Below are 8,082 nucleotides of genomic sequence, written 5' to 3'. Positions count from 1 at the left end.
TCTGGTACCCTAAGCCACAAGCAGGCTACAGACATGACTCAATTACGGAGTTAATACTCTGCTTTCAGCAGCTGCTATGGTGGTGGACTGGGGAACTTGAGCCTGAAGCCAAGGTTAAGACATTGTTATAGCCAGAGGACTTTGAACTTTTGTGTTTCTTCTTTGCTTTCCCGCCTCTTGAAGAGTGTGACAATGCTGTTCTGTGCTGTAAGAAGGACCAGCAGGCAAAGTGGCTCTGAGACACCTTGAGTTGACACGAATGGCTGAATAGGACACTGACTAAACTGGAAAGCAGTAATTAAAAGGATTGTGCTTGGTTATGTTTGTGTTCCCTTTTCTATATTGTCCTCATACTTAGAAACAGATGTAATTATGGACACAATATTCAAAAGAAAGCAGTACTCCAGAACTGAATTTTTAATTGGTTCACATATGTGCAAAAAAATTCTTTTCACTGTGTAGTGTGCAAAATATTTACATACTTTATGGACATAATTTTTAACACCACTTTTCATTTGCTCATTTTTATTTTGATGATGAATTTTATAGGAAGACCACAAAGCAAGCAAAAGAAAACAAGAACTAGATGAAGTACTGTTATATGTGAAGTTTCATATTTGGCCAGATGAGATTAATGGACCTGGCCTGTGGCTCATACATTACCCTCCCTAGCTAGCCAGAAATGAAATGTCATGTGCTTCAACTTATACTTTATTGTTTTTAATTTATCACCTATCTTTGGAAAGGACAGAGAATCAATGTCATTCCATCAGGCTGTATCTTTTATTTCATGACTGTGAACCCTGACTAGGCTGGTCTTTGATGAAACACTTCATGTTAAATACTCAACCAACAGATGAGAACATGTCTTCTGGGTCTAAGGAGCCAATAGTATACAGACAGTAATTAATGACTATAGGTAGGTCTTAAATTGTTACTGAGACAGAAATGCTGCTATGCTAGAATTTTGAATAGTAAAGAAAAAGTATAAAAACTAATATAACGAATCTCTTTTCTTGAATAAATCCACAACCAGCAGTTAGCTAGTGAAGTTCAGCAAATTGATGTCCTTAAATCTCATGTCTTTCTGCTGGTTTTGCTTGTAGGTTCACAGTGAAGGCTGGAAAACATAGACATACAGAAACATAGATACAAAAATGTGCATAGCAAAAATACCCTTAGAGTAAAAATTATCATCCTTGCAAGCATGAGAATCGGTAGATCTGCTAAGGCAACTGCTACCGAATGTCTGCTTTGTGGATAGGGCTGGGATAGAAGAGAAAGGTGGCTTTTGTGAATGTAATGATGTGGAAAACAGTTCAAGAGAAGAACTAGGACAACAGGAATGAAGTAAGGAAGAATATAAATAGGATCTTAAAGGAACTTGTGAAAGTGATTTTTTTTAATTCCTTGTGAGCAAGAGCAATGCCGAAGGGAAGAACAATTAAATGCAGGCTTTTACTGAGTGCGAAAGAAGTAATTTCTAAGGGCTTTTCTTTTCATTGAGCATAAGAGAAAGATTTAAATGATACACCCTTAGGCTCATGAGCCTGGCAAACTTTATTATTTTTCTTGCAAAGACAGTCTTGCTTTGCCAAATAGATTTAACCAAGCTTTCATAGCTCTTTCCAAACAAATTTAAGCAGCAATAAAACATAAATTAAATCAAAATAAAGATACAAATCATAAATTAAACCAAAACAGTGATGGTAGAAATCAGAGATATAATTCAAAATGAGAGTTCATTGATGGAAACATTCTAATGCAAATAAATAATGGTGTTTCTGTTTTCCTGTCTGCATCTTTAATTTGCAATAAAACATAAATTAGGAACAGTTTTCTAGAGTGTCTTCCCCTCTTTTGCAATATGAGACTTTTTAAGAAATGTGATCTGTCCGGTTCCTTTTAAGGACCTGCTGCTTCTGGCTTGCATTTAAGTAAGATTAATTTCTGAAGAACTGTTACACAGTCTAGATGCATATTATTATTTTTCTGTACAATGATTTTTTTCCACCTGCTGTCCTGTTCCATTTAACAAAGCAGTGCACTGTCTTTTAGATTTACAGACTAAAGGTGTGATGAGAACCAACAGGTTGACTGTACCAGAAGACACTGCTGGTGAAGGAGAAAAGGTCAGTAATACCAGAAGTGAGACTCCATTGTTCTGATAACCAAAATAGAGGTTTTTTATTGTTCTGCTGTCGATGGGTAAGCAGTAGACCAAGTAAGGAAACTCCGTTTGCATTATCCAATAGGAAGGACACAAACCTAGTGACTGAGACTTTCTGTCATTGTGCAAAGACTGGCCTCCTAAACTGAGGAGGTCAGCATGTGCCTATCAGGCCCTTTTCCACCTTTGCTCAGTTAAACCACCCTATGAATGTTTTGATAATCTCAGTAAATTGTCATTTCCATTGTTCAAGGTTAAACTAACAACGTCGTCATTATTTTCCCTTTTCTACCTTCCTTGTTATGTTACTACATCATTAACCCTCTCCTCAAGGCTTTTGAAAGCAAACTGGAGTAAGTCACACAAAATATTTTGTGGTACATGATGTGTCTGAGCAGAATTGACCATTCTCTGTTTCATTGTAACTAACATTTTAACACAGGTTTCCCATTGTAAGCATCCTTTCTGACCCTGCAAAAGTAATCAGAAAGATTTGTCCAGTCTCATTAGACCTGCATGGAGGGACATAACAGCATCAGAAGTGAATTATGGAGGAAAAGAGGAATGGAATCAGAAAGTGCTGGTTTTATTAGTATCGTCTTGTAAAAAGAAAAAGGATACTATATACAATTGTTAATACAGAAATAGACATGGAATGATGCCATGCATCAAATAGCATTACTTACATCTACTTAGGAACAATGCTACTAATAAAATAAACCTTCTATGTGTTATTCATATAAAAAGGTCTGATTCACTGAAGCTTAAAAAGGAAGACAGAGTAAAAGGCTTCTTATAAAAAGAGAAGATTGAGAATGATACCTTACTTGCCTTCACAGGAGAGCAAAGCAATGACTTGATTTGGAAAATGTTTCATCTGTCACAAATGTTTCTCAGAAAAGCAAAGACTTTTAATTATAAAGTCTACCTAAGAAAGAGCAGACAATTTTAACAGACTGTGTCCACACTAAAAAGCAACTGACAGAAAGAAGAATTATGAAAGGGGTTTAAATAAAATAAAAAAAAAAATCTTTGTCTATTCAGACTACTCATCTCAAAACTGAATTCTTATAATTCTTTTTCCCTTAATATTCATTACTCCTCTGATTAACTTAAATTGTGCTGCTTCACTACTAGCATCAGTGTGATGTACCCTTTTGTGCTGCACAACCACTGATGGAAATGTGTCTTCTCCTAGATCCAGCTTTTCCTCTTTGCAGTGCTATCAGTGCTTGAAAGGCACATTGATTTGCTTTTATCAACACAACATGAAATTGATCTTGGTCAGTGATCTGGGTAGCTGATAAAGAGTTAAATTTTCTGAAGAAAAACATTGAGATTGCTAAAATAGTTTCTTATAGAAATTATTCTCAAAAAATAGACCTATTGTAAAATGCAAGGATTAATTTATTAATCAGAGCTTTCTGAACTCTCACATTAAGCAGCTTTCTTATGCTAATTCCCTTATAAATGAATAATGGACTTATTCTCCCATTATTGCCTATCATTTTAAAAGGCCCATTTAGAAAATGAAGATGTCCTTTTCACTTGAAAATTATGATGTGATTTATGGCATAAGTTTTTTAAAATTGAATATTTGCTCCCTGTACCCTTCTATTCCCCCCTGCCCAGCTTGTACTCGTCAGTCAATGTTCAAATCAAACACAGGCATAGCCATTTGTCGTAAAGGTGCATACTGTGTGGAAAGAAAGCACAAAGGAGAGAACGGGCTTTGAGAAAACAGACTCAAACCTACTAAACTGTTTACTTCTCGCATATCTGTGGATGCAGCCATAGCTCCTACAGATATTTTAAAACAAATTCTGCTATGAATGATGGCATAAAAGAAGAAAGCCAAGATGGTACATCTGTAGAAAGCTAGCAAGTTCAGTCACAACACAGGATTTATCTTAAACAGAAAAGAAGATCTTTATTAGAAGAGCTTTGTTTTGCCACACCTTTGCCATGTGGCCTTGGAGATGTCATTTGCTTTTGCTTGTGTATGTACATGTGTTCAGTCAACCATTAAGTTCAGGTCCAAACCTACCTAGCAGTTAAATTTACAGTACTGGGTCTCTTACATAGACTTAATCGGACTTCTGGAGGTAAAAACCTTGGGACTTGTCATTTACTACTTCCCAGAACAGCCTAGCCCATTCATCTTTTTCTTGTACTCTAATAGACATATCACAACATTAGGCCAAAATGGGCCACGGTTCTAAAGGTCTCTGCCATCACGTGTGGCAAGGGCAGAAGGAATTTGTATGCAACATAAAAGAAGGCTGAGTTTGGGCTGACTGTCATCAAATTACCGGTAACTGCATCTCCTTTTGAATTTGCAACTCAAGATGTGGCCAATCAGCACTGTAGATGGAATCAGAAGATTTGGTTTCCTTAGGCCTGTTTAGGAAGACAAACTCTGTCAGAATGGACATTGTTTTGTGTCTCCATCCTCTATCTGCACATTTGCTTTGTTACCCATTCACACCCACCGCTGTAAATTCTTCTGAAGCAGAGGTGTTTCTTATGACGCAAGTGCTCTTTTTAAAGGGTCGGTTATGCTGACACAAGTTGAAGGAAGGAGAGTTTATTCTGTTTCTAACGTATCAGGAGATTAATAGGGAGATATGTCTACTTTTCAGATCCATACCTCATAGGCCCCATGATCTGGTGTGTTGTTGATATAAATACTTTTTTTTTTTTTTTTTTTTTTTTGCATAGCATTTAACGTGCACTCACAACTTTCAGTACTGTAAGTAACAATAAAAATGTGATTGTTTCAATGGGCGATTCTGTAGCACCTCAGTTTTAAATGACAGATCTTTTTTTTGCTTAAGAATTGTTTTTCCTAAAAGCGATTGAACTCTACTTGATTTTCCAATTCAGCTGTTCCGTTGTTTTTGTACCTGTGAACCCTCAGTCCCTTAAGGCTGAAAGAATAGCAAAGTCAGTGCAACTTTGACTTCACTGTGGCAGAAATGTGAACAGTTCATCCTCAGCTGGATGTTGCTAAAGCAAAGGAAATCACAGAGCAAATAGGGATAGCTCAGAGCAGAGTACATCTTGTACCTTGTTTTGGCTAACAGGCTGTGATCCATAATGACAAGCAGTTAAGTAGTTAAGGCTTAGAGAGAATTAGAGTCAGAAGAACACAGCTCTTTTCGGAACTTCATTGCTGCTTAGGCACATTTCTCTGTGCTTCACCTACCATTTCAGTAATGAAAAAGAATGAGTTTGTAAGAGTTGGAGTTGAGATTCTCATTGTAGCATAAATTCCCTCCTTTTATGTGAGCTCCCAGTGTGACTTCCAGTAACCAGCTCTGAGAATTTTCCTCAGGTTACAAAATGATTTCACTATGGCTTTGCTACCTTATGCTCTCTTTTAAAGACAAGTATATTGAAATCAGGTGGTTTTAAGCCTCTATCATAATGGTTGTATAGGAAACAATACTTGTGTATCAGCTATTTTTCATTTCCTCTAGCCTTGTTTTCACAAACATCAGTATATGAGTAATTAGGGCAGCAGAATTAAAAACAAATAAGTATTCACAATTGGGTCTCAGTTTTAATTTTAACTTAGTCTTCTGCGTGAACAAAAAGAATAATCTTTTTTATCTCTTTGAAACCCAAATGGAAGTTCTCATACCAATTCTAATCCAAAGTGACATGGTCTGCCTGCTGTCAGGTCTTTGGAAAATAAGTATATCTCCTTACTTGAGTGTGGAAGAGTCTCTGAGGGAGAAGTTTTGGATGCCAAACCAAGGTGTGATTCATGGGACAAACATATGTATGGTAGTTTCCTTATTGAACAGATACAGAAAGCAATAGATACCTTCAGAAAGCTGGGAGAGAGGGAGAGGAAGAGTTCAGAGCCCTACATTACAGGACAAAATAGATGGCATGGTCATTTTCCTGCATTTTCATTGATGTTGTCACTTAGAGATCCTTTGTGAGAGAGCACAAACCATACATATTTGAATGCCCTTTGGGTAGGAGAAAGAGGAAAATATGCTCTCCAAAATGATCTTGCAGCTGCTTTTTGGGTTGTTCCATTTTACAGAAAATCGTTCATGTGTCAATTGTTCTCCCTGTAGGCCAGAGATACTAACACACACACACACACACACACACTTACTTTCTTTTTCTCTTGTCCTTGTAGGCATTCCTTTTTTCCAGACTTGTCCACACTGCTCCTACAGTGTTCCAAGGAACTTTGCTAGTAATTGGCCCTGCTTTCTGCTGAGAAGGCTGAAGGAGAGACACCACTAGCAATTTGCCTGCTTATAAAACCTTTAATAAGTGAAATAGTGGAACAAACTGGCCCATACTAAAAGAGAAAACAAATTCTATTAAAACTATTTGAAATTAGGTAAATTGACCTTGTATATTCAATTCCTGGGGCTTTCTGAATTCTGGACCTCATCTGCTTGGGAACTTATAACAGGAAGAGAGCCAAGCATTTCATCATTATCAATGATTTGTGAAACCCACATATTTTCCAGGCAATTATCTGAAAATACTCCTAGGCTGCTGATAGTCTTATGCCCTTTCCTATTGTCCTTTCCATTTCAGTACTGCTGATGTGTGCTTTCCTCAATGGAAGTTAAAAATATTCATGTATTTTCCCAACTGCTGTGTTTCTGAATTTAAAATAAATAAATATCCAGTAGTTCTGATAAAACAGGTGTTCTTGCTTATCAGAAAAGTACCCATCTATTTGCATTTTCATAAAGGAAAAGAAAAAAACCACAAAGCAATAGAAAAACCATGAAATTGAAAGGTATATTTTTGGTGGGTATGTAGACAGGAAATTTGAACTCGGGGAGTTCTGAAGGACAATACAGAACAATACTATTTTCAAAACCCCTACACAGTCACTGTGTCTGTTTTACATCACCACTATGTGCCCCTAAAGACATGGATAACTCACAACGATCACCTGCTGATCTGGTGTTCTGTCTTAAATTACAGAGAACTAGAGGCAAACAACAGAGGTGCTGTAGCAGAGGGGCCAGCATGCACAAAACATATCAGAGAACTTAAGGGATGAACCACAGCTCAAGGAAAGCTGGAGAGCTTTATTTTTTTCTAGCATTTAGTAATTATTTTCCCTTTCTACCTCTCCACCCATTTAACTTACATATTTAAGGATTCTTCAGTCATACAGCAAGACAGTCCATTGTTACAAGCAGTGTTTGATTTCAGACTATTATATTTTGTAGCTAAAAATATGGACAGTGCACATCTCTGTTTTTCTGTTTCACTGTGTGGTATTTCCACCTGCAGGACACACGGCACTGACAGCATTTCAGAGTCTGACCTCTTTCTGGATGATATAGCACGAAGATTATTTAGGCTGGCAAAGCAAGAAGAAAAAGCGTAACCAAACTGCATTTATGGATCTATTTAGGTGAGCAAGGATTTAATATATATTTAGTAACCAGTGAAAAAGATGGTTTATAACAAGTAGTTCTGTAAGCATTGACTGATGAAAAGCCCCTTCCACATGAAGCCAAAAAATATATATTTTTTTAAACCGCTAGTGTTCTGACGATTATTAGAGATGGCTGACCTGTATTTTTCTTGATGTTTTTCTTCACAGTTCATCTCTGCTTGATTTCTCTTCTTGTGATGAAATCATAGTCTTTTACCTGCGACAAGCCAGTGTAATTATCATGTTATTAAAAAAGACTGTAGAAGAAAGTGAAATAGACAAAGACAGAAGGATGCTTTGGGTACTTGACTGCTTCCAACAATTAACTCTTAGTTCTCATTTTAACAGGAAAAGAATTAAACTAATGTTGTCCAAGGAATTCCCCAGTATATGAAAGGCGTTCTTTAAATAAAAGTGCTCATTTTAACTTTTCCTGAGGTTGTAAATCCAAAATACTCTTACGCTTTTATTTAGTGCC

At 36.7% G+C, this 8,082-nt stretch overlaps 1 long non-coding RNA gene across 1 annotated transcript; it reads left to right on the top strand.

The window, feature by feature from the left end:
• Positions 1 to 72: 72 nt before the first annotated feature.
• Positions 73 to 7,577, top strand: LOC128851298 (uncharacterized). Its single transcript, XR_008448623.1, has 3 exons — positions 73 to 919; positions 2,059 to 2,132; positions 7,457 to 7,577. It is a non-coding gene; the product is annotated as an uncharacterized LOC128851298 (long non-coding RNA).
• The last annotated feature ends 505 nt before the right edge of the window (positions 7,578 to 8,082 follow it).

Source organism: Cuculus canorus, chromosome 2 (genome assembly GCF_017976375.1).
Source record: "Cuculus canorus isolate bCucCan1 chromosome 2, bCucCan1.pri, whole genome shotgun sequence".
NCBI lineage: Eukaryota > Metazoa > Chordata > Aves > Cuculiformes > Cuculidae > Cuculus > Cuculus canorus.
The sequence above is the reverse complement of the archived record's forward strand: the minus strand, read 5'-3'. Positions and strand labels throughout refer to the sequence as shown.